Source organism: Drosophila busckii, chromosome 2L, assembly GCF_011750605.1.
Source record: "Drosophila busckii strain San Diego stock center, stock number 13000-0081.31 chromosome 2L, ASM1175060v1, whole genome shotgun sequence".
NCBI lineage: Eukaryota > Metazoa > Arthropoda > Insecta > Diptera > Drosophilidae > Drosophila > Drosophila busckii.
The window spans coordinates 1,934,687-1,959,252 of NC_046604.1; the positions used below are offsets into that span (position 1 = coordinate 1,934,687).

General features: G+C 38.2%; 1 protein-coding gene across 1 annotated transcript in view; it reads right to left on the minus strand.

Moving 5' to 3' along the window:
* The window catches only part of LOC108607726 (maker581), a 31,723-nt gene extending 14,020 nt beyond the window's left edge, over positions 1-17,703 (minus strand). The window contains exon 1 of the mRNA XM_033294887.1: positions 17,600-17,703. The gene's annotated coding sequence lies outside the window, so the exon portion shown is untranslated. The remainder of the gene's footprint in view (positions 1-17,599) is intronic.
* Positions 17,704-24,566: the final 6,863 nt, after the last annotated feature.

Below are 24,566 nucleotides of genomic sequence, written 5' to 3' on the forward strand. Positions count from 1 at the left end.
TTATTGATTGGCATGCCCTAATGAAGCAATTGCTTTACCAATTTAAAATTTAACCATGCAATAAATATAAATTTCAAGCTCATATTTGTTTATTTGCTTTGGCAGCTCAAACGGCAGCAATTGCTCAAATATTTACACATTTTCACTAGCATAAAGATTTATTATTAGCCTGGCAGCAGCAGCTATTAAAACATTTAATATAGTACTCGTGCAATAGTTTATTACATTTCTAATTAATAAATAAATGCAAATGGCGAGAGGCGCTTACGAGCTAATCAGCTTTATTGCTGCTGCTGCTGCCTGCCATCGATTTTTGACTTTAACAAATACGATTTACGTTTAACAGCTAAGCTCGATGCAAAAAACTATAGAGAGCGACACACACACACACAACGCTGTCGTCATATTTTGCATGTAAAATAGAAAGTGCAGTGAAGCGTTTGTACGCTCGGCATTAAAACAAAAAAAAAAAAAGGGAGCAGGATAACAAACTAAAAATGTTACAGTCTGTCACATGAATTATGCTTGCATGGCTGCATATGCAGCGCAGTAGCTGCTGCTGCTGCTGTTGGGGCTCTATTATTACAAATCGGCTGACCAGCAAAATGGCCTAAGGGGGCAAACTCAAAAAAAAGAAAAGCAGAGCACTGTGGAAAAAAAAGGCAGCAGAAAAATATGAACGGCTGCATGTTGACAGTGAACGTCACTGCAGTCTACAATTCACACACAAAGCGCAGCTCATGGGGCTGAGTGTCTGGGCCTGGCTAACAGATATGGCTAGCAAAAAACAAGTCGAGCGTTCAAACGTTTAAATCACACCGAAATTCCTATATTTGCTTTTACGACATTTGACGGCGTTGAAGTTTCGCGTTTTATGATTGCACGGCAATTGCAGCTGCAGCTGCAGCAGCAACAGCAGCAGCAACAGCAGCAACCGACTGTGAGCAGCTGGCAAATGCTGCATGCTATGGACACACCTACTTATTTAATATACCGTTATATTTTTCATTTTTTAAACGTGTGTGTGAGTGTGTGTCAAAGGTGAAAAAGCGCATGGTAGAGTTGAAAAGGCACACAAGACAAACACAGCAAGGGGCCACGCTGACTGTAACGTATACGCCGCGTGTGACGCTAGCTACTGTTGTTGTTGTTGTTGCCGGCAGCCGTCGTTGAATTTATCACATTCACATGCAAATTGCGCCAAACGACCTTATTATGCAAATTGCCAACTGCAAATGGAGAACGAAATTGATTTTCCTGCATTTCTACAACAACAACAACAAAAGCAGCAGCACAAACATGCGACCAAGTTGCGACTTGAACGCGCCCACATGTGTGTGCCTTGTACCTTTAACGACCCCGTTGCTGTTGCTGTTGCTGTTGTCTCTCGCGCTCAACAGTTTTGCAACATTTGGTTGCGACTTTGACTATACCTTTTAGCTTCGTCTATGGGACGGCGACAAATGGCGAATATATTGAGCTGTCACACGCCCAGCTCAAGCCCAAGGCACACACACGAACGTAAGCATGTGTGTGTGTGTATATTGAACAATGTGCACACAAATCGACTCGTCAGCCATAGCGAGAGAGAGAGAGAGCAGCAGACTGAATCCGCTTGCGAAATCGCTACTATATAGAAAACATATATAGGATGCGAATAAAAAGCAAACGTTGTGAGTGCTTTCAACGCCACACAATTGACACACACACATGCACAAAATAATAAAGGAGCTAAAGCGAAAAAGGTGGCAACCACAAAATGAGTTAGTTGTTTGCCAGTCAGTAGCAAATGTCTGTTGCCTTTTTTGCTGCCTGTTCATTCACTTCATTTTTTTTCGTATATAGCAAACTCCAACTCAGTCTGTCTGTCTGTCTGTCTGTCTGGCTGATGTGCATTTGGTTTTGCACACATTGCCACCGAAATTTATGAGCGGCATCAAAATATAAAAAATAAGCACAAATAGCAGTCACAAAAGCAAAGCTCCACATACGTTATAAATTCATTTCCGTATGTGTTTGCCTTTGCTTTTGCTTTGACTTTTGATTGCCTGTACTTATTGTTGTTGTTGTACTCTGGGCTTATAGAATGTGGCTAATAGGCATAAAATTTGTGCCAGTCAAAATGGCAATGCAAATCATTTGCACTATCAACTTTGGCCTGACTAAGCGATTCAAACTGCGAGAGCATTGACTAGATTTTACTTTGAAATATTAGATTGTCTATTTAATAAATTCATTTACTCAACAGCTTTATTTTTATAAATATTAATTTAAGTCAATGCATATATTTTGAAATAATATCAAGTCAAAGCATTGATAATTATTAATGAAGACAAATTTATTTGCATTGAACAAATCTAATTGAGTTGAACAAATTTAATAGCATTGGCTTGATTTTATTTTGAATTATTAGATTGTCTAGACGATAATTATATATAAAAAATTCATTTACCTACTCAACAGCTTTATTTTTACAAAAATCAATTTAAAGTCAAAGCAGTTTCATCATTGATAATTATTAATGTAGACAAATTTAATATAATTTATTATTTATTGCATTGAAATTTGCACAATTGAATTAATTTAAAGTGTTTTTGAGAATGTATGCAATGCTCAAAATAATAATAAAAGAGACGATAAGTATAATTAATAAATTCATTTCATGGCTCAGCAGCTTAATTGTTATACATTTAAATTTAAGCCAATATATTTTGAATAATATCAAGTCAAAGCATTTTCAGTATTGATAATTATTAATGTAGACAAATTTAATTGAATTAAACAAATTAAATTCAATTGAGTCAAATTAGAGTGTTTCTGAGAATTTTTATTCTTATTTAAATTTATTGAATCACCTCTCAGCCTCACGACTCTCCAACACAACTGCGAATTCAAATTATATACATTCTATAACAATTTCTATAAGCTACTCTTTATTTATAAAATACCCAAGATTATAGAGCGCTATTTATATATAATAAAGATTACAGAAATCCTTAATTCAACACTAAACACTGTCCCAGTTATTATTACTAAGCTAATATACAATAAATTTAATTAATTTGTAACCATCTTTATTTAATGCTATACATATCCTATTGCTAAATTAGCTCAACTCTTTAAGCGTAAGTAGCTATCAAATGTGCTCTCTACTTTGTAGCTCAATTGACTTTCAATTTTATAAACTTTAAGCTAAGCAAGCAATGATTGCAGCTATTTTGCTGATCGGCTTAAATCGTAGCTAATCTCACTGTACTCTTTGCCATTAGTAGCTGCTGTGGCAGTAGTCACGCCTACTCGACTACTGTTGCGCCCTCTAGTTACGCTAAATGCGCCTTAATTGCAGTTACTGACATTCGACTTTGCAAGGCTGGACTTTGTTTGTGTGTTGTGTTGCCCCAGCTTGCGTAAATGGTGTGTGTCCTTCTGCTGCTAACTTGAGTGGCGGATCAACAATAAAAAAAAAAGGCAAGGAAAGCAAAGTTCTTTGCTTGCAGTCAACTTGAAGCAACAACAACAAGCGCAACTGACTGCACATTAAAAATTAAAAAAGGCAAAGGCAGCGCAACGACAACGACAACAACTCCCAAGCAACCAAAGCCAAAGCAACACAAAAAAAAAAGCAAAGCAAAGTTGTAGCAGCTGAAGAGTGAACTTTTGCAGGCAACATACAAAAAGAAGCAAAGTAATTTCATGCATCGTTTAATTTTCATTCGGGTTTAATTTGTGCAACGCTTGCCCCAGCCCCAGCTCGAGCCACAGCTCGAGTCTTCAGCCCTTTCAGTCAAGGCATATCATATGAACTGTGTCTGGCTTGTAATATGCCCATTTGGACCTAATACCCCAACAGCAACAGCTACTTGCCACCTTAGTCACATCAGCTGACAATTGAAATGGCAAATAACATAAAAGTTAAAACAAAAACAAAACAACGAAAAGTCGAAACACACACACTTGACAAGAAATTGACGCCCGAAATTTTTAGACAAATAAAATTAAATGGCGCGTGCCAGCCTTTTCACAATAATCCTTTTTTGCTTGTATGTGTATGTGTGTGTGTGTGTGTGTGTGTGTGAAATTAGCTCAGCGTGTGTTTATTTTGGCAAAGCTTAGACTGTTGCCGGGACTACAATTATTTAATTTGCAAGAGTTTAGAGCTTGTTGTTTTGCTTTCTTTTCAGCAAAAACAATTATATATTGTTGTTATAAATTTAACTCTAAAACTTACTTCTTTTAACTTTATTATCATTTGCATGTGTGCCAGCTCCCTTTGTAAATGAAGTCAATTTGGCGAAACTTGGCGCGTTGCCTTCGCTTGTAATTGAAATTTTTATAGTTGTCGCGCATTTGTGCCCTTGGTGCTGGAACTTTTATCAGCGCGTGGGCGACTGCTTAAAAACAATTTCAGAGTGTTGCAAGTGTCTGCGCCAAAGGCAACAGCAACTTCATAGCTCTAACTACGGCAACGAGCAACTGGCAACAAATTAACTCCCTTTATTTGCATAATTGAAAAACATCAACTGACGACGCTGGCGCAGACAAAAATATCAAACTAAAATGGCCGCCAGCAAGTGGTGGGCGGGCGTGTGGGCGTGGCATTTGTCAAGCCAACCAACTGTCGCCACATTTTAATGCGTCGTCGTTTTCCTCCGGGGAGCTATTTAACATTTTTCCAACACTTTGATAATCGCACTTTGTGGCCAGATTAATTATTTACGAGCCTGCGCTACCTGCGCGACGTCGCTTAACCCGCACACACACACACACACACACACAAGCAGTGAATGTGAGTGTGAGTTGGAATTGTTGTTAAGTCTTGGTAATGCTCAAAGCCCAGACAGCGAGCCACGGAGCGAGCTCGCAAGTATATTTGTCGCCGGTCTTAAGAGATTGCGGGCGCACAATTTCCGCGACCTTAGCCGCCCCCCACCCCACCCCCCAAGCACCCAATTGAGACACGGCAGCGACAACATCAAAGCGCGCAAAGTCAGAGGCCAAAAGGCAAAGCGCAAACAGCGCTCTCTCTCTCTCTCTCTCTATCGCCATCTCCAAGCTTGTTGACTTGACTACCTTTTGGCCAAATGGGCGCAGCAGTTATCAAGCATAATATTTCAATTGTGGCCGCTTCAAGTGCCACTAAATTGAAAAGCAACAAGCGACGAGCAGCTTATCAAATATTTAAGCTGCATCAGCAGCTATGTTAAATGTTTAAGTGTGCGTGTGGGTGTGTGTGTATTTTATTTTTATAAAGTTAAAAGGCTTAATGCAATTTGTGGACTCAAAGCAAGTCAACGCATTGCAACGGACTTTGACTTGTTACCTTATCGTCCGACGCTTTCTTAACCCTGTTAACTCAACTTGGCTGTGAGTGCGCGCGGCTTATGTGCGTCTTAGCCGTGCGCTCATTTTGGCCGCTGTAAAGCGTCTTAACTTAAATGTGGCTGTGTTCAAAGCTTGTGCTTAAGCTTGAGCTTAAGTAATTTTAAAAATAAATGCACCTGCACTCAGTGCAGCACTTAGTAGCTAGGCCAGTGTAATTATATAAGCTGCCACTTGTCTTATATAATAGTCGCGATTAAAATTACAACTTATAGTACGCAATGTTAATGTGATGAAAAGATTGGCTAAATTTTTAATTTCGGTAGAATTGTAAAATAATAATAAGTCTGTCTGAACAGATAAAATCTAGAGTGAATATTGTTTTAATTGGAAAAATAACATACAAGACACCAAATATAGAAACTCAAAATAATAGATTAAATGATAGATTAGATAAAATTAATGATAGATTAGCGAACTAAATTTCTTTTAAATAAATATTAATTAAATTTTGGAAATACTTTATTATACTTTTTAAGACTTTGTGTGCAGCTCTAATTGCCTAACAAAATATTCTTAAACTTTATTTAGCGATGATTCATTGTAATTTTATTCATGTGTTTATTTAATATTCAAGAGACTTCATTTTATAACTTTTATTTAAAGTTTCATTTTTTATAAATGTAGTGCAACTTCCATTTTAAAATGAAGCCATTATCTAGCTTATACTTAAATTTTTTTAGCCCAAGCGCCCGCTGCTCATTTTAAAATAATCCTTTATTAAATGAATATGCAGGCAGCAAAAGCTGCTTTATAAAAGAATTTATAATGACCATGACCAACTTGCTACACACATGCATATATATACATATATATATATATAGACGAAACTAGGTAAATGTGAGCCTTAATAAAGCAGTTGAGTGGGTGGGCGGGGGCAAAGAAAGAAAAAAGAGAGCCAAGTGTGACGCATGTTTGGCTTCGGTTCTTTTTTTTTGTAGTTTGGCTAAAAGTGCTGCCGGCATAATTTTGCAGCACTTGCTTCTATTCAAGTTTTGTGTGTTGAACATGGCCGCAGGGGAGTGTGGGGGGGGGGGGGTAAACAGCAGGTGCTGGCACACCTTTGCCAAAATATAAAAAGTACAACAAGAAAAGGCAAACTCTGTGTGTGCCAGAGGCAAGCTTTATGCCCAGGCCATGTTCATGTGCATGTCCGAGTTTTACGCACACATACATACGTTTATTTTATATACACGCTATGGCTGTATGTGTGTGTGGTATAAATAATTCAGTAGGCCAAGTCTGCCGGAGGCGCTTTAATGAGGCCAAAATGAATAAAGATTGGCAGCCTGACCAGCAGAAGTTTAAACAATTTATGTAAGTTGCAAAAGTTGCCAAAAAGGAAAATTTCAAATTTATGAAAATTTAACAAAAAGACAAAATCAGGCAAAGAAACGTGCGAGAGGGAGAAAGACAAAGAGCTGCAACTGAAAATCACACCACAGTCAAAAGTCCCAAGGCTTTTACTTTCTCTCTGCTATTGTTGTGTATGTGTATGTGTGTGTGTGTGTGTGTGTGTCTGTTGCTGTTGTTGCAGTAGTCGTTAGTGTTGTTGGCAGCAAGGTAAGTATTTGTCTTGGGGGGCGTAGCTGGGAAATGCGCTGGGAAAATCAATTTCATATAAAAATTCAAGCAAATTTTATTCGAACCTTTTTGCACAAGCAAAAGTTATTGCCAATATGTCTGGCTCAGCGTGTGTGTCTGTATGTGTGTGTTTACATATGCAAAATAGCTGTGTGTGTGTGTGTGTGTTTACTTTCACTTGCCCTGCCCGTTTACGCTCTCAGTGTTTGCAATCTTAATGATTATGTAAATTGGCATATAAATCGATTGGCAATGCCACAAATTGTTGCTAGTAACTGTGTCCAGCAGCAGCAGCAGCAGCTGCAACTGAGTCCAGCCGCATCATAACTCAGCCTGGGCTGGCCCTAATGGCTGCCCAGCTCGTCAACGCACTATAAAAATGTCATTATCAGTGCTAAAGTTTTGCTTATATCAGAGGCATCAAGTGTTAATAGCAAAGAAAAGAAAAAAATTATATTTGCATATTTCACAAGACACAGGACACAGCTCACAGGACACAGGATGCCGCCGTCTGCTGTCGCTGAAGTTGAAAAATGAAAGAGCGGAGCGCGGAGCGGGGGCGGAGCAAAGAAAATTGAATTGGCAACTCAACACAAACTCAAACTCAAGCTCGATGCTGAAGCTGAAGCTCAAACGCAGCGGTTGGACTTATCATTAAATTCAAATATCAATCAATTTATCATAAGAAGCTAACTGAAGGCAGCAGCAGCACCACAGCCAAGTGTCTGACAAAGACACTAACAAAGCGGCTAGGGTGGGGGATTGGTCTCTTGCCATTGCAGCTGCAGTTAATGCTAATGCAATTGACAGTCGAATTGACTAACGAGCTGATTAAAGTTACAGCTCGCAACTTGAAGTTGCTGTTAGAGTTCAAATCAATGCTCAATTAATTGGTCGCTACAGATATTAAGCTTTAACAGTTGGCAAAATGTTATGACTGATTGCGCATGCCAATAAATTATCATGCATATTTATTTTAAAAAATACCAAAATAATATTTTCATTTACATAAACTGTTTGCTGTTTGCTTTAATTGAAGCTAATTTTGTTTGAAGAAAATATTTATAACATATTAAGCTATAACATTTAGCAAATAATTTTGCAACAAAATCTAGAAAATATTTCTATATTTAGCTCAATTTATAAATATCGCATATTTATTTTCAAAATTCCCAATATAAGTTTTGTTATTTACATAATTTGTTTATCTTCATTCTTGCCTTAATTTTCATTTAAATTTGGCTGCAAAATATGATGAAATTAAAGTAAACTCAAGCACTCAGTTTAAAATGGATTTGTTTTTATTGCGTACTTGGCATTTGAATAGCTGAATAACTGTCTACGGCTCTGAACTTTGTCATAAATAATAATGTGAAAATCTAATCACATTTTGGTGTTTTGCAGTACTTTTTGTTGTTTCACATTTATCAGCGCATTTGGCGCATAATTAAAATATAAAGCAGCATAAAATCAACAAATATGCCAAAGCAAAGGCATAAAAACAATAACAAAAGTAATCAAAAATTGTGCCACTTTGCAGAGTCAGAGCCAGAGCCACAGACTTGTCTTTGGAGTAAGCTGGGCCGAGCAGCTGTTTTTATAGCTCATAAATTCGTAAGATGCTGCTGGTGAATTGGCAAAGGCAAGACATCAGAATTCATTGCCTTCTGCCAAGTTATAAGTGTGTATAGAAAACAAAAAGCGAAAGCAAAAAATATAATATCTATATCTATATGTATTTATCCTTTCGTTTGCTGCTGCTGCTGCTTTTCTTTTTTTTTTGGCTTATAAACGCCTTGCGAGCCAATACAAAATTGATGAATACAAATGATCATAAAAAACAATAAAAAGCAATGCCAACAAAACAAAAGCAGCAGCCAGCAGCTAGCAGCCCAGCAGCCCAGCTCGAAAGCTCGACAGGACGACAGCCTTGTCCTGATTTGGTTATAAAAATCCGTGCCACGTATTTTTCTCGTTTTGCTGTTGCTGGCTGTCTGTTACAATATAAACTGTGAGTTAGCGACTGTGCCAAACTTAAAGTCATAACGTATTTGGGTTAAGCAAACGCCTTTTTTATAGCTAGCAAATGCATTAGAATTATCATATATAGGAGACATATACTCAATGGCAATGAGCATCAGTCAGTCACTCATTGGAAATTAATTTCGCGAAATATAAGTGTACAATGCTCTATCGCTCTAGCAATGTCTGTGACTGGCAGACAGACAGTTAGACAGACAGACAGAGAGCTCAGGCATTCGCTTGCGCTTGGTTTTCATTTCAAGCGTATCGTCGTAACGTTTATCGGCGATATCTACACACGCCCACCACGCACATAACCATGAAATAAACGAAGTTTAAGTAAATATGCATAAACAGATAGACACACACACACACACACACAGAGACATACACAGACGCACACATAGCGTTTGCCTTTGACGGGAAATTGATTTCAATCAATCAAATGTTGTGATTACTTTACTCGAGTGCCAGAGCAACGACACGCGTTGCTGCCTCCAACTCCTTGAGCTTGTCCTTTGGCTGTTTGCAAGCCATTAGCAGTAATTTACTTAAAGGCTTAACTGAAATTTAAGACCCAAACGTACTGTTAGCGCTAGTACCCAATGCTTGTTGGCTTAAAGCATTCTTTCGACCAATTTAAGCCCTTGTAAAATGATACGCGTAATTAAGGGCCAAAGGGCAAAGCAAATGGCATTTGTTAAGAGCTTTCGGCTGCAGCGTGGGCAGGCATGCAATATTAATTATTTAATAAAGCTGCGCGCGCATATTAAAATTGCATTAAATTTGTTACTTTCATGCGTCAGAGCTGCCAAGCGTTATTAATACTTAAATATATAAAAAAATATATATGCAAACAGATACGACTGACTGTCTGTCTGACTGTATGAAAAAGTTCGCTGTCAGGCTGCAGTGCGCATAAAAAATGAATATTTGTGTTACTGTGTGTGTGTGTGTGTGTGTGGAATGAATCCGACTAAGCCGAAAAGTAGTTGTCACTGCGTCTCTTTGACAAGCAGTCAACGCGGCGTATGAGTGCTGCACTGCCCTCATATAAAGCATGAGCGAGTGAGAGCACGCGCGCTTATTGACAACTGTATGTAATGTTTGTTTGCGCTTTTGCACTCTCTTGCTATCTCTTTCTGTTAAATATGCATAATAAAATGCGCAAATTCAATTAAAATTTTATGATATGCTCAAAGCGACTGTCTCTAGCGCCCAAAAGGGCTGCGGGGCACTTGGTCAGGCAACGCCAAATAAAACGTATAAAACCCAGCACATTACCATACACACACTACACAGTATTATAAATTGCATAACAGTTGCCAAAATCAGCGCATAAATCGCGACAAATAGTCGGCCTCAAACAGTCGACTACGACATTAATGAAAGCAGCCAGCTGCATAGCTCACTCACACATATGTAAATTTGCATGTGTGTGTGTGTGTTTGTGTGTGTGTGCTTGTATAGCAGCTGACACTGTGCGCTCATTGGGGCCATTGGCAGTTCTGTGGTGACGCCAACTGCACACAAGTGCGCAGCACTTGGTGGCAACATAAATTATATGCTGCTTGCAATTGCAGGCACTTTGAGTTTGTCAAGCATTTTGTCCTACCGATGTTAGTTAGATTTGAAGAGAATATATGCTACAATATTGTGGCTTTGACAGCTTTTATTGTTAGCAGTGCTGTTCAACTTCAAAGCGATACGATTTATTTATTTAATGTCGACTAGGCAGAATCGCAGATAAAAGAAACTTATTACAAAAAAGTTGTTTGCATAAATTAAGCTATATTTAAAATTAAATATGCAATACAAAAACTTAAGTAAAAGCATGAAAATTTATATTCTTATATTAAAACAACTCAAGCCAGCAATATGCAATATGTTGAAAATAAATTAAATATAAATATTTATAAGAAAATATGCACTAAGCTTGTAAAGAAATTTAAGTTTCAAGATAAATAAGTTTGGCAAATGGTTTTTTGCTGCTTCTATCTTTAAATATTTACAAAATATGTTACAAATAAAATAATTATTTTGAATTGCAATTATAAGCAGAACAATTCAAACTATTTAGATTAGCTTAAATTGAATTTAATAAATAAACCAATAAACTTAAGCGCTGTCTTTTATCTAACTTACTTATAAATAACTAACACTAAGCCATATCTAAACAATCCTGTAAACATTTGTTGAGTCTGTTACTGTCACTCTCATTATATTTTAATTTTAAAATCTGATTATTCATTATTTTTATTTTTATTTTTATTACCGACTGTCTAAGTCTCATTTGCTAAAGAGCATTCTATAGTCAACTTTAGTTACTCAATATACTGACACATTTTATTATTATAATTTCTCTATATTGTGCATTATTTTTTGTACATTGTTTTTTTTTTTTTGCATAATGTATGCCACACAATTTTAGCGCTGAATTTGCGTTTTTGTCAGTTCACCAAACAAAAACAAGCTAAATAAAGCGAGAAATTGGTAAAAATAACACTTTGTATGTTATGAGCCATTATGAGGCTAAAAATTTGTTTAAGCTATTGTTGTTGTTGCTTTTGTTGCTCTGTTAGGGCAGCTGCTAATGCTGCTTTATTGTTATGGATACATTTAGCAATGATTTTTGAATGCTGCCACACATACACACACACACACACAGACAACAGTCTGTGGCGCAATATTCGCACATATGATGCGAGAATGCTCGACATGAGTACCAGAGTATGTCTGTCTGTCTGTGAGTGTGAGTCATATGCATATGCAAATGCTGATGTTAACAGCATGTTTGGAATGCTAATGCTGAGCATGTTGTCATAAATCCTCAACACAAATCGCCCATCTGCAGTGACCTTTCAACTGTTGGCCATAAAACTGCCGCTATGCGGTCTCTCGCTTGCTCTCAGCCTTTGGCTTTTGAGGCTACTTTAGAGCTTTAAGAGTTTTTCGGTACTGCGGCCGCGATAAGCTTTCAGCCAGAGCCAGAGCAAGAGCAAGCAGTTGGCTTAACCCATCCGCTTGGACTCGTATATCACCATCAAAGCTGGCACCACACCGGACAGGCCCGGCCATTGATTACCACTTACCAAATAAATTACTCGACAGTGCTCGCTCTCTTTTCGGGCCCAACGTTAAAAACTTTCTCCAGCAAAACTTTCACCCCGGGGCTGGGTTGGCTGAGTGTCCAGCTTCGTGTCAGGCAAACGGCAGGCGCAATTTTTCTGCTCTATTTGCGCTCGTCTATTGCCAAATTCACTGCGAGCACCTAAAACTAACGTCGAGATGCCATTTGCCAGCGCTTCCCTCATTGCGCTTGAGTGCGTCTCGAGGGCGAAAGTGTTGGGCCAGCAGCTAGCGATGGGCAGCAAATGCAACGAAACTTTCAAAAGCATACAAACTGTGTTCAAAGAGTTCTGCTCTCAGTTGACAAAATAAAACATTTGCAAATATTTGAACTATGCAAACAAATTAGTGCAAAATAAAGGTTTAAATGACTTGGCAAGAACTTTTTTGTCAGTTGGCCAGTTTAAATCACGTTGCCATCTCTAGTGGTAGCGCTCACAAGTATGCTACAATTTTGCTTGAACTTCAATGTTCAACATATTTCCAAGCATTTGAGTTTAAGGAATGTGTTGTAGGAAATGACAAAAGTGAAAATATTTCAAGCACTCGCCAGCAGCTACCAGCTCTCTGCGCTTTCTATTATATAACAAAATCACACACACACACACACACAGGCACACATTGACAAGTGTGTAATGCGATTGACTTGTCTTTGGGCATTACATGGCTTAGTCTAAGCGCTGATTTGGCTCGTTTCGAACTATTTGCTTAGCTCTGCGTTGATTGCGTTAAACATTTGCCAATTGCTTGCCAAAATATTTAGCATCTCTCTGAGTGCAGATTTCTTAACAGCGCGTCATTTGGCAGCGGCTGCGGCAGCGGCAGCGTTGACCGCCCACAACAGGCCGAACCCAAGCCTGAGCCGGATATCAAATCAATTTGCAGGCGGGGCCCAAGTTACAAAACCAAAAAGGTTCTCGTCGCCGGACTTGTGTTGACCTGAAAAGCCTTTTAACCTTAACATTTGCCTACCGCTGCTGATTATTTCTTGACGTCGCTGCTGTTGACTTGCTGAGCGGTGTCATGTTGTTGGTTTTTTTTTTTTTTTTGATAAATTTACCATATCGTTAGTGCGACCCTTTGGGGTGTGTGTGTGTGTGCCCTCTTTATTATTTTATTTTATTTTTGAGCTGGCTTTTTTTTTTGCTTTTGGGTTTGCTGCACAATTTGTTGTAATACAATATTTTTGCCATTAGGCAGCCAAATGGTTAAATGCGGCTACCAACTTTGTTTGCCTCGCAATGTTTGTACACTGTGGCTCACTTGCCTATGTGTGTGTGTGTGTGTGTGTGGAGTGTGTGCTGTTGCTCTCTTGGCCAATGCTTACACTTTGAACCTTTTTGGTTGCAGCAATAAATGTTTGCTTCTAATTGGGGAGTTTAAACCAACACACACACACACCCACACACACATACATTTGTATGTCTCAAAATTCAAGCATATTTGCTAGTCAGTATGCATTATTTTCATATCATGCCACAATGATATACGAAAATGTTGAAATTGCTTTACTTTTGGGCAACGCAGCGGCGCTGGCCCTGAGCCTGAGCCTGAGCCTGTTGAAATGTTCGTGCTTAATGGTACGTAAAGTCTGCATGATTAATAGGCGTCAGTCGCTCGTTTGTTTGCTCGTCAGACATTAATACACCATGCCCACAACGCCCCAAGCATTTCTACAACTCGGCGTAAAGCATTTCAGTTTATTTCTTTTCAGTGGGCGCTGCGCTCTAATGATTTCAATACGAATCGAAAAAAGTCAACATACAAATACAGGAGCGCTTATATATATATATGTATATATATGGGCTGTTTCATTTTGTTTCAATTTGCTTAGCATGCTTTTGGGCGTTGACCAAACATGGCCTTTGGACTGCGAGCGTAGCTGCCCCTTAAATGTTTGTCTTGGGCAAGCTTCAACGTTTTCTTTTTGCTTTGTTGAGCTATCATTTTTAATTGAAATGCCACAATTTATTGGAAACGCTCTCATATCCATTTTCATGGCATGCGTATAATTCATTGAATTTTTACTGTGCTAATGACAGAGCAAAGTTTTTACAACGCGCTGTTAAAATGCATACCAACTAATTATGAAGTTCGATTTATGTTTTCAATTAGACGTTTGCCAGCTAATTATAGTATTGTCTGCTATGCTCTACTTTTCTTTTTACCAGCACGCTTTGTTTGTCAGCTAAGCTTACAGCCGAACAATATGCTGATGTGTTCATTATAGCTGTGGAAATTTATATGTATTTAAGCTACCTTAACAAACACTTGAAATAACAAAATCCAAGCTGCCATCATTTGCGCAAATGCAAAGATAAACTTCAACAATAGCTTAGTAGCTCAAATGTGTTTTTGTTTGTTTGTTTGTCTGTCTGTGTGTGTGTCAAAGTGTACACACACACACACTCACTTGCATATCACACACACACACACACATATCTCGCAATCAGACTGTTATCGTCATCTTTTGTAGCTGTAACTGCGTGTCGCTGCCTCTGTCTCTGTCTCTGTGTGTGTAATCAAAACAAAAAAAAACATTTGTTTTGTTTTCATTGTTGTTGCTGTAGCGAGACACACACACTTTTAGTTAAGCAAAAGCTCACTTGAGCTGCGGAGCAGCAATTTAATGCGCTGTAGTGTGCAAACAACAAATATTGTAGCATACATTACAGCGCAGCAGCAGAAAATCTTCTATACGAATTAACTTTTTGTATTATTGCAATTGACAATTGAACTTTTTTAGCAATTTTCATTGCTTTGTAAGTCATTTTCTAATTTCCAGGAATTTCTAAAGAGCATGCCCAGGTCTTGCTTTAAACTTTACATTGAAACTAAGCTGCTGGAGACAGCTTGAATTAGTTCAACGATGCGCACAGCTGAGCAGCAGCCTCAGACTCAAACGAACTAAGTCAAGGGCAGCGGCCTTTAGCATTCTTATTTTAATATAACGCGCTGTTGTTGTTTTTTTTTTTTTTGTTTTTGGCACAGACGTCTGATTAATTTACGCTGCCTAATGAGACTGTGGCACATTTTATTTAGCAGGAATTCATATTTAAGTCAGTCTGGCTTGGACCTAATCCTGCTGCTTACGCTGGCGCGTGTTTTGCGGGTAGGCGCAGCTGTCAAAGCCAATCAGGCTGCAGGCGTATTGCGTACCAATATCAAAGAGCGTATTTGCATGCAAAGCAGCAGGCAACGTGGCACCCAAAGCGCTAAGTTGACTTGCCACCGCAAAGACAGCGAGTCAGCGAGAGAGAGAGAGAGAGAAATAAAAATTGAAAACCATTAGGATTAATGTTTAGTTGAAAGATTTGCGCGTTAAGCCATTTGAACATGGCCGCACGCACACGCACACAGAAACACACACACACATACACACACACACACACTGTTGACTTCTCTGCCTCACTGGCAATTGCTAATGTAGTTTATGTGTAACAGGCGCTGGCTTCTTAACGTTAACTGACGGGCGAGGCTGCCGTTTGGCTTAGGGCGAGAGACAGAGCGGCATGTAAATTGTGACATTTTAATGTATGCAAATGAGACGTTGTATTAAGGCTAAACACACACACACACATACACACACAGAGAGACGCACGTATATGAGCATCAGTTGGTTTCATATCCGCTTCCGTTCGTGCTCATACTGTGGGCTGCCTTTGCTACTCTCTGATATGATTTAAAAATAATGAAAGCGTACACTTCTCTACCAATGACTTTAATATGTGCGTGTGCCAATTTCCTCTGCCCCCCCCCCCTCTCTACGTTCATCACTTTAGCTTTGCCTGAGGCTTTGCCTCGCTTTGCGCTGTGTGCGGAAATGTCAACTTAACTTTTTTGCGCTTCGCCAGTGACACAATAACAACAAAAAAGTTAAGCTTACAAATGTCTCTGTGTGTGTGTGTGTGTGTCATTCTCTCTCTCATTCTCCTTTGCTGTTGTGGCCTCTTCAACAGCTGCTTGAGTCATGTTTCGCCACTTTGGCAATTTATTAATTTCTATGCAGCGTGCGTAACGTAATTTGTTTTGTTCTTTTCCTATTTCACTTTGCCCAGCATATAACTCAAGTACTAGTTACCGCACACACATAGCTCGCGTGTGTGTGTGTGTTTTGAACTTTGCTTTCAATTTGTTGATTGTTTTTTATATGCGAGAGCGTTTCAAGGATTTTCAGTGGTACATCGATTGAGGCAGGCATCAGCATCCGGGGGTTGGCTGTCTAATGAAAATGTCTGCACTGACAGTCAACAAATTGCAGACGTATCGACAGTTTGAAAGCCACTTGGGCTCAACACTAAGTGTGGTTTGCACACACAACTAAAACACAGCATTTTTTATAAATAAGTGATTTTCTTTAGGAACTACAATGTTTTGTTTTAAGCTCACAGCTAACGACTTTAAATAAAATAAATATCAATAGTTAGTGGCAGTTGTTCTTTATAAGCTTTCATTTTAGCTTTGAACTTATGCTCAACTTTATAAATTTGATTCACTTTGTTTGAAAAACAAAATAAAATTCTCATACTAAGCTCTGTGCTAAGCTCCTCACTATTGCTGATTCTTTTCTAAATAAATACAAAACAAAAATAGTTACTAAGCAAAAGTTGCAAATAGTTTTTATGAATTCTAAGCAATTTAATTTAATCAAGAATTTTATTTATATTTCAAAGGTTCAAATGTCGTAGATTAACTATAAATTTAAACATTTGATAGAGCGCAAGGTCTATTCTTATCTTCAGAATTAAAATTTGATAATGTGCCAGCTAGCGAATTTAAATAAAATAGAAATTACAGTGAACATTAAGTTGCAGTTGTCCTAAGCTAATTTTTTATCTTTTTTTTGATGAATTTTTTTGTCAATGAAATTTAAGTGTAGACACTTGTATTAATTTATTTTCATGTTTTGAAGGTTTTACTCAAAGTTAATTTTAGACGAAAGGGTTACTTTTACTCATATCTTGTGGGCTTATGACGTTCATCCTTTATATGCTGACATTTATAGCAAGACCTATAGCATTTAACGCTTTTACAGCTTATAAATAATTCAAATCGCTTTAAAGTTTAACAAAGTTTTAGCTTTGCTTACATAATCTGTGCGGCTTAATTGAAAATTTACTTTGGCATTTATGTAACTGTTAGTTACACCGCTTTTAACACACACACACACATAGACAGAGAGAGATAGAGTGAGCGACTTATTCCCAGTCGCAATTCGAATTAATTATGTATTTGCACACAATCCTTTACACCCACACACACACATGTGCCCATTTCATAGATGAGCAAACATTTTCATCTCAATTTGCGCAAATATTTGGCAACTTTTCGTTGCAGCAGCAGCAACAACATTTGCTTGTAATTTGGTTAGTGGTTTGGCTTTTATGTTCATGGGGAATTGTAGCGTTTGTATCAAAAAATATTAATGACAAGTCGTTTAAAATAATTATAAATATAAAGTTGAGAGAGCGGCACATGTACTCACCGATTAGCACTAATATCACATGTAGCATATACCAAAGTTGCAGATGTGCTGTGGCAGTTGTTGTTCTCGATGTTGTTGTTGTTGTTGTTGTTGTGCTTTTGTTGTTGGGCTGCCCAATGGGCTTAGCTGCCTGTTGCTGTTGGAATTGCTGGCAATGCTGCTGCTCGGGCTGCTGCTTGCTGTATCGGTGGTGGTGGTGATGATGTTGCTGGTGCGACGGCGACAGCAGCAACAGCTGCTGCTGCTGCTTTTGTTTGTGTGTATGTGTGTTGTTGTTGTTGTGCCTGTGTGCGTGTGCGTAAGGCTCCAGCGCACACATTCTGACAGTTAAACACTTTCACTTAGCGTTGGACGAGTGGCAGCGCTGCTTCTGATTCTTCTTCTGCTGTTTATTTATGCGCTGTGGGCAGCTCAGTTCAAGGCCCTTTTTGCGTTAAATTGCTGGCCACAAGACCCCCACGCACTGATGTGTTTATTAATTTCTGTGTGTGCAGAGCTGAATTCACTTATTTAATTTAGACATTAAGTTCTTTCATTCGTTATTGCTGCTGTTGTTGTTGTTATTTTAATAGTCATGCAATTAATCACTTTTAATCGGGGCAGGCAACAAAAAAGCAAACGCGCCAAACTATTAAATGGCACACTTTGTAGGCCAAGTTAAAGACATAAATTGTCTAGCATTTTGGGCAAAGATTAATTACGGGCAACACCAGCAGCAGCAGCAGCAGCGGCAGCAACTTTGGCGCAGCGCACACTTTTGAGACGCCTTGCAACATAAATTCAAAAGCCTCAACGAGCTTACTACACCCCCCTCAGCCCTCACAGCCCACGCACTCGCTATGGCTTTTGCTCTGTTGTTGTTACCATTTGATTTACTGCTAACTGTGCAAATAGTTTACAAGGCTGGCAATTGCTACAGTCCACAGACTGCAACTGGCAGTTGTCGCAGTTGATTCGATTCAATTCGATTCGATTCGATGTTATAATAATCATGCCACACGCTTCGATGCGCTTCGATCTCTGGTGGCCATCGAATCTGATTAGCGGCAAACTGTTTGTCTGCCTTAATTTCGAGCCAGAGTTGACACATTGCTGTCAATTTGTTTATAAATAAGCGTATTTAGCTTAAAGAGCGACAAGAATTTTCAAAAATTATATTACTTTTATTTCTAATTGTTGGTCTGAGCATAAAGTAACTGATAACTAATATTTAAATAATATTATTTATTGACTGCTTAAAGTTCTAAAACTATTTTTAAAAATATTATTCTCAGTATGCTTGTGTTTATATTTTTTCAACTTTAGCTGCACACTTTAATATTTCATATTATTATTTTCACTATTTATTTATAGTGTATGCAGCTAAATAAAATAATTTATTCACGTTTAATCTACTTGATCTACATGAGATTCTAAAAATTATGAGACTTTGCTTTTTCCCTTTAACATTTCTTGTGAGCGAAAATTAAATAAATATTTTTATTTTTGGTGTGCCAGTTAACCAATCTTAATCATAATGACATTTTTTTTGATTATAAAACAGCGCTGAGCATATCTGCAAAATTCCAATGAAACCAATTATATGTCAAAGGCATTATTTTTATTAATATTTCCAGCTAAGTTGGAATGAAAATTGTTCAAAGGCAAATACAGTTTTTTTTATATTATATTTTAATATCATATTTTGTAATTTTTTTAAGCCGCTCGATATTGTATATCGGCGTTAATCAATTGCAATAAGCGCACTATTAAAAAGCATTGGCGCTGGCATGACATAAACAAATGTGTAAATATAAATCTTGTCGAAAAAAGAAAAACACAAGAACAACAAGCACAAGAATCAAGTTAAAAAACATGCACAAACAATTTTGTGTGTATTTTTTGTGTTTTTGTTGTTGTCAATTTGTTCGAACAACAATGGACAAACAAAACGACAGCTAACAAGTTAAGCAGAGATAATAAAGCAACAACAACAACAGTAGCTGGGGGAACAACAATAACTAAAGCAACGACAAGGGCCACAGACAATTGCCGTTATTATTACAACAACAAGAGGCACAATACAAAAAATTATTATGCGTTGTCATTGTGTTCCAAAAAAAAAATAGAAATAAAAAGCGCGCGCGTTCAAAAAATATGCAGCACAAATATTTATGAAGAGCACGCGACCGGCAAAAAAAGAAGCGAGGGGCAGCTCCTGAGCTGGGAAACTTAATTAGCTTAAATTAGGTTAGGGTGCAAAAATAGAAAACAAAAATTATAAAAAACAGGAGGCAAACATTTGACGTAGCCAACAGTAAAAATAATTAAAATTATAATAAGCCTAAATGGCACTAAATAAAAGAATATATATATATATAAATAAATGGTGCGCTTTTTGTTTAGGCATTTATTAGCTTTCATTTTAATTAACCGCAACCGCAGTTAGTGTTTAACTAAACTTTCGGGCACAACGCGCAATAACAACAACAACAACAAGAATAGCAAAAATGTTTGACAATTGTTTGTGGCACGCAAATTTATTTTTAAAAAAAGTGTATTTTTAAATTATATATTTTTACATTTTTATGCGAAGCAGCGAAACTTCTTGCACTTTGTTGTAATTTTTTTTTTGTACTTTTAACACGAAATAACTTTTAGTGCTTGCACACGACACTTGTACGCCAGTTTTTTATATAGCACACATATGCGCGTGTGTGTGTGTGTGTGTTGGTTTATTGGTGTGTGTGTCGTTGAGTTTTTGGTTTCGGGTTTTGCTTCAGTTTGTGCTGTAAGCAATTTTACATTGAACGCGAACGCGCGCGATACAAAAAACGACGTGCATACGCTTGGCAGTGCAAATCATAACTAAAAAAAATTTTCAACTTCTAAAGCAGCGCAGCCTGGCACGCAACCTGGCGGCCGAGAGTGGAACTAAAGGCAACAGCAGCAGTCAAAGCGCATGCTGAGCGCTGAGAGCTTTAGCCAGCGGCTCTCTTACGCTCTTTAGCGCGCAACGTTTCAGTTCTCATTCATTTCGTTTGCCAGCCCTGGTCAAAAGTACCAAAATACTGGTTATTGCAATTTTTGTTTGCAATTTCAACAACTTTTAAGTAATTACAACACTTACATTATTGTTTATTGCACAATTACGTTTTTATTAATTTTTTGACGCCCTTTCAAGCCATTAAGCTGCACTTAATTATGCGTTAATAAGTTTTGGCTACAGCACTTGCTTACTTATGAACAATTAAGCGCTATTAAGTGGCTTTGCCAACAAGTAAAATATTATTTCAATTGTCAATGGGCGCGCCAACAACAACAGCAACAATAATAATAATAAAAAATGAATGCTTCACAAATTTATCGCCATATTTAATGAACCAACAAACCAAACCAAAAGCCAACAACAATAACAACTGCCTGCATTTTTATTTGCATTTGCAGGGCTTTAAATATAATGATGTATGAATTTATCTATGGGCTGCATGCAGCGCTGACTGCTGCCGACTGCTGTCTGACTTTTGTTTGGCCAACAATATGACAATTTAAAATAACTGCAATAATTAAATATTATTATGGCAATGATTAATTGAAACTTTGCTTAAATTTACGCTGTTTGCATTTTAAATTGTCGTCGTCGTCGTCGGGCAACGACAACGGCAAAAAGGTGTTTGGCTTGCAGTCAAAGGAGCAAAAGGACACCCTTAGCTCAGTCATACATATGCAAATTGGTTAGCCAGCTAGGCAAAAGGCACAATGCATAGGAAAAGAAACCGAGCAAGCTCCTGACCATTGCTACTGCTGCTGCTGCTGCCGTATCCTGGGCAAGGATGCTTGCAACTACAATTGTGGGTCAATGGCATTTAACTTCATTTTTGCTAGCCAGTGACTTCAAGTGGAAGTCCAGCGCATAGAGAGTAGCACCATTGATAGCGTGGGCAGCACTTCAGAGTCGAGCATAAAGCCATAAAGGGTCACAGACTATACAAATGAACAGCTGTGTGTGTGTGCGTGTGTGTGTGTTGTGTGTGTGTGACTCTACAAGGATAATGTTGCAGACAATTTGCGGTTGGGCAAACTTAGAATGCAAGTTTAAATTAGAAAATTTTGCAGCAATAACGAAATTGATTAAAGTAACAGTTGATTGAAACATTTTTTGAATTTAGCACAAATGCCACAGAAATTTCTAGTTGATAAATGTCATACCAAATTGTGAAAAACACAGCAAGGCAATATTAACAATTATAAACAAGTGTGAGAATATATATGCATTAACCACAAAGGGAGAATCAGTGTGACCTAAAAACAGATAGAAGTTGATTTGAGGTCAATTTGAAAATTGAAGATTTATTGAGAGCAGCTGAGTTTAATTTAACTACAATTTAATTATGACAATCGTTTGTCTTTCTTCTATTTCGAATAAAATAATTTCTTTGTAATTTTTATGTTTTACAGCAGCTTCTCATTCTCTAGCTTATTTTTATTCACAGAACAATAAAATATTTAAAAAAAAAATATATGTATATGAATTCTTTTCCTTTGATTGCCCCCAACTTTAAATTAGCATGTTGTATATATTTATATTTATATTTTCAACTCAACTGTAAAACGGTTTATTTTTATTTTTATATTGTCAAGACAGCCAGGAGAACATTCAAATTTAAAAACTTTTACGCATACATATGTCCAAATCTTAAGCAGATGTGCAAAAATATTAAGTGCAATGCCCACAAGACTCGCAGCGTAAATAAAACTTGGACTGTCATAACTTTAGCAGCTGTCATAAAAAATGCTACACACATACTTACAACACTATGAAGCGGTTCGTTTGGGGGCAGACTGAGCGTGGGTGGGTGGGGCAGACAGTCAGTTGAGCAAAGGGGCAAAATGTGTAAATGTGCACATAAATTATAGAGATGTTTGATGCTGCCTAGACAAAAAAAAAAAAAAATGGAAACAAAAGCAACCAACTTTTTGCGCACTTAAATAAAAATAGAATAATTCAAAAAGAAAGTTTGCAGTGCTTTTGTTGCTGTTGCTGGCACAGCGGCATGATTTTTATTGATTTATAGCGTTAATATATTTGCTTTAATGCGTCAAATAAATTAAATTGTCTTACGCACCTTCAGTTCAGGTGAAAACTTTGATGCCCAAACTGGTGCAGGGGGGGGCGGCGGCAGTGGGGTCAGTTGAACAACAAACATAACTTCGATTTCAAAAGCAAATAAATATTCATAAAAAATTTTTGCGCACTCTCGAAAGCACTTTGCGGATCTTTACCGAAAGTTGAGGCGAAACGAAGAGAGAGACCGAAGTTGCCAAGACAGTGAATTATAAATATTCATTTATGCTAAGCGCTAACGCGTGAGCGTCTGCAGGTGTCTGAGAGGGCGTTGCCGTTACTTTTGTGTAGAGGGACGAGTTGTTGTTGTTGCTGTGTTGGTTGGTTGTGCGCTTTGTTGGCACTACAGGGCGTATGATTGATTTAATTAAGGTGCTTGCGACGCGACGCCGAATATTTGTCGCCTACGCTCTGCCATGACCCATGACCTTCTAAAACGAGTCCTGTGTAAATACTGAACGCAATATGAATATATTTTATTTAATATATATCACAAAAGGATTTTTTGTTTTTTTTAGCGCTGCTCTTCTTTGTGCTTTACATTTATCGCTCTTGTCTCATTGCCCATTTAATTGCGTATAGTCTGTATGCCTGGCAGCAGCCAGGGCTGGACTTGTTTAGGATGTCATTAAAAGCGTAGCGCGCAAATGCGCTTATCGCTTCGGCAAATGGTTCAAATTTATGCGCCAATTGTTCTAGCTATGTTTTACTTACTCTAACTGTTGTTGTTCTTGTTGTTGTTGCTGTTGCTAACGCCCGCATATACATAATTTCCGTTTTCCTTTTGTAGCGCCCACAGCAGCAGCAGCAGCAGCAGCGGCGACAAACAAACAAGCGGCAGTCGTACTTCATGTAATCAACATTTTAATTGCGGAAACGGAACTCACACACACACACACACACACACACGTAAGTCTATCTGTTACTTGTTACGTATACGCAATGTGTGGCTGTTGCTTTGGCAAACATGTGTGCTTACTATTATTTCTTTTTTTTCGCTCGTTTTGCAGACATTAGAGCTACGGGCTCGATAAACAGGCATAGTCTGCATTAGTGAAAACATTGCTCAGCACGTCAGGAATTCATTACATCAAATATAAAAGAAAGTTTTAGGCAATTTGCCAAAATCCGCTCAGCAGCAGCAGCAAAATAAAAAAAGCACACAAAGAAGCAATAAAAAGAAGAAGTAGAAATTGCGCAGCAGCAAATTCCCCATGCAGCTGAAACGAGCTGACTGCATGCAGGTAGCCCAAAATCTACTTAGCAGAGATGGGGGCAACATGAACGTAAACGAATTTGCGAATATGCAACAGCGGCAACAGCAGCGGCAGCAGCAGCAGCAGCAGCAGCAGCAGCAGCAGCAGGTGAGACGACGCTAACAAAAACTGCAGAGCCACAGGCGCCAGCCATGAGCTTGAGCATAAGAAGCAGCAGCCAACGCCTGGCATAACACTTGAGCGACAATGGCCAAAAACCCTACAAACCGCCTTCAGCTTGCTTGCTGCTTTTTTTTTGGCCAAGCTGCAGCAGCAGCAGCAGACATGATAAATTCTCTTTAGTATGCGGCATACATGAGTGATGATATTAACAAACAACAGGCAAGGCAGCCCAGCAGGGACATCGACTCAGTTCGCTTGCCACATCGAGCGAAGCAGCAGAGGAAGAAAAGGAAGTAAAGCCATTGTGGTCGCTGGGCAGGCAGCAAGGGATAGCGCTTGTAAGTGGGTTTGTTTGTCTGTTTGGCTTGTGCCAAAAATGTGGCACGCATTTGTCACAACTGCAAGATTTCAACAAATGATATGACATAATATGTGCTATATATAAATTATAATAGAATTGAGTTAAACTAATATTTAATTTAAA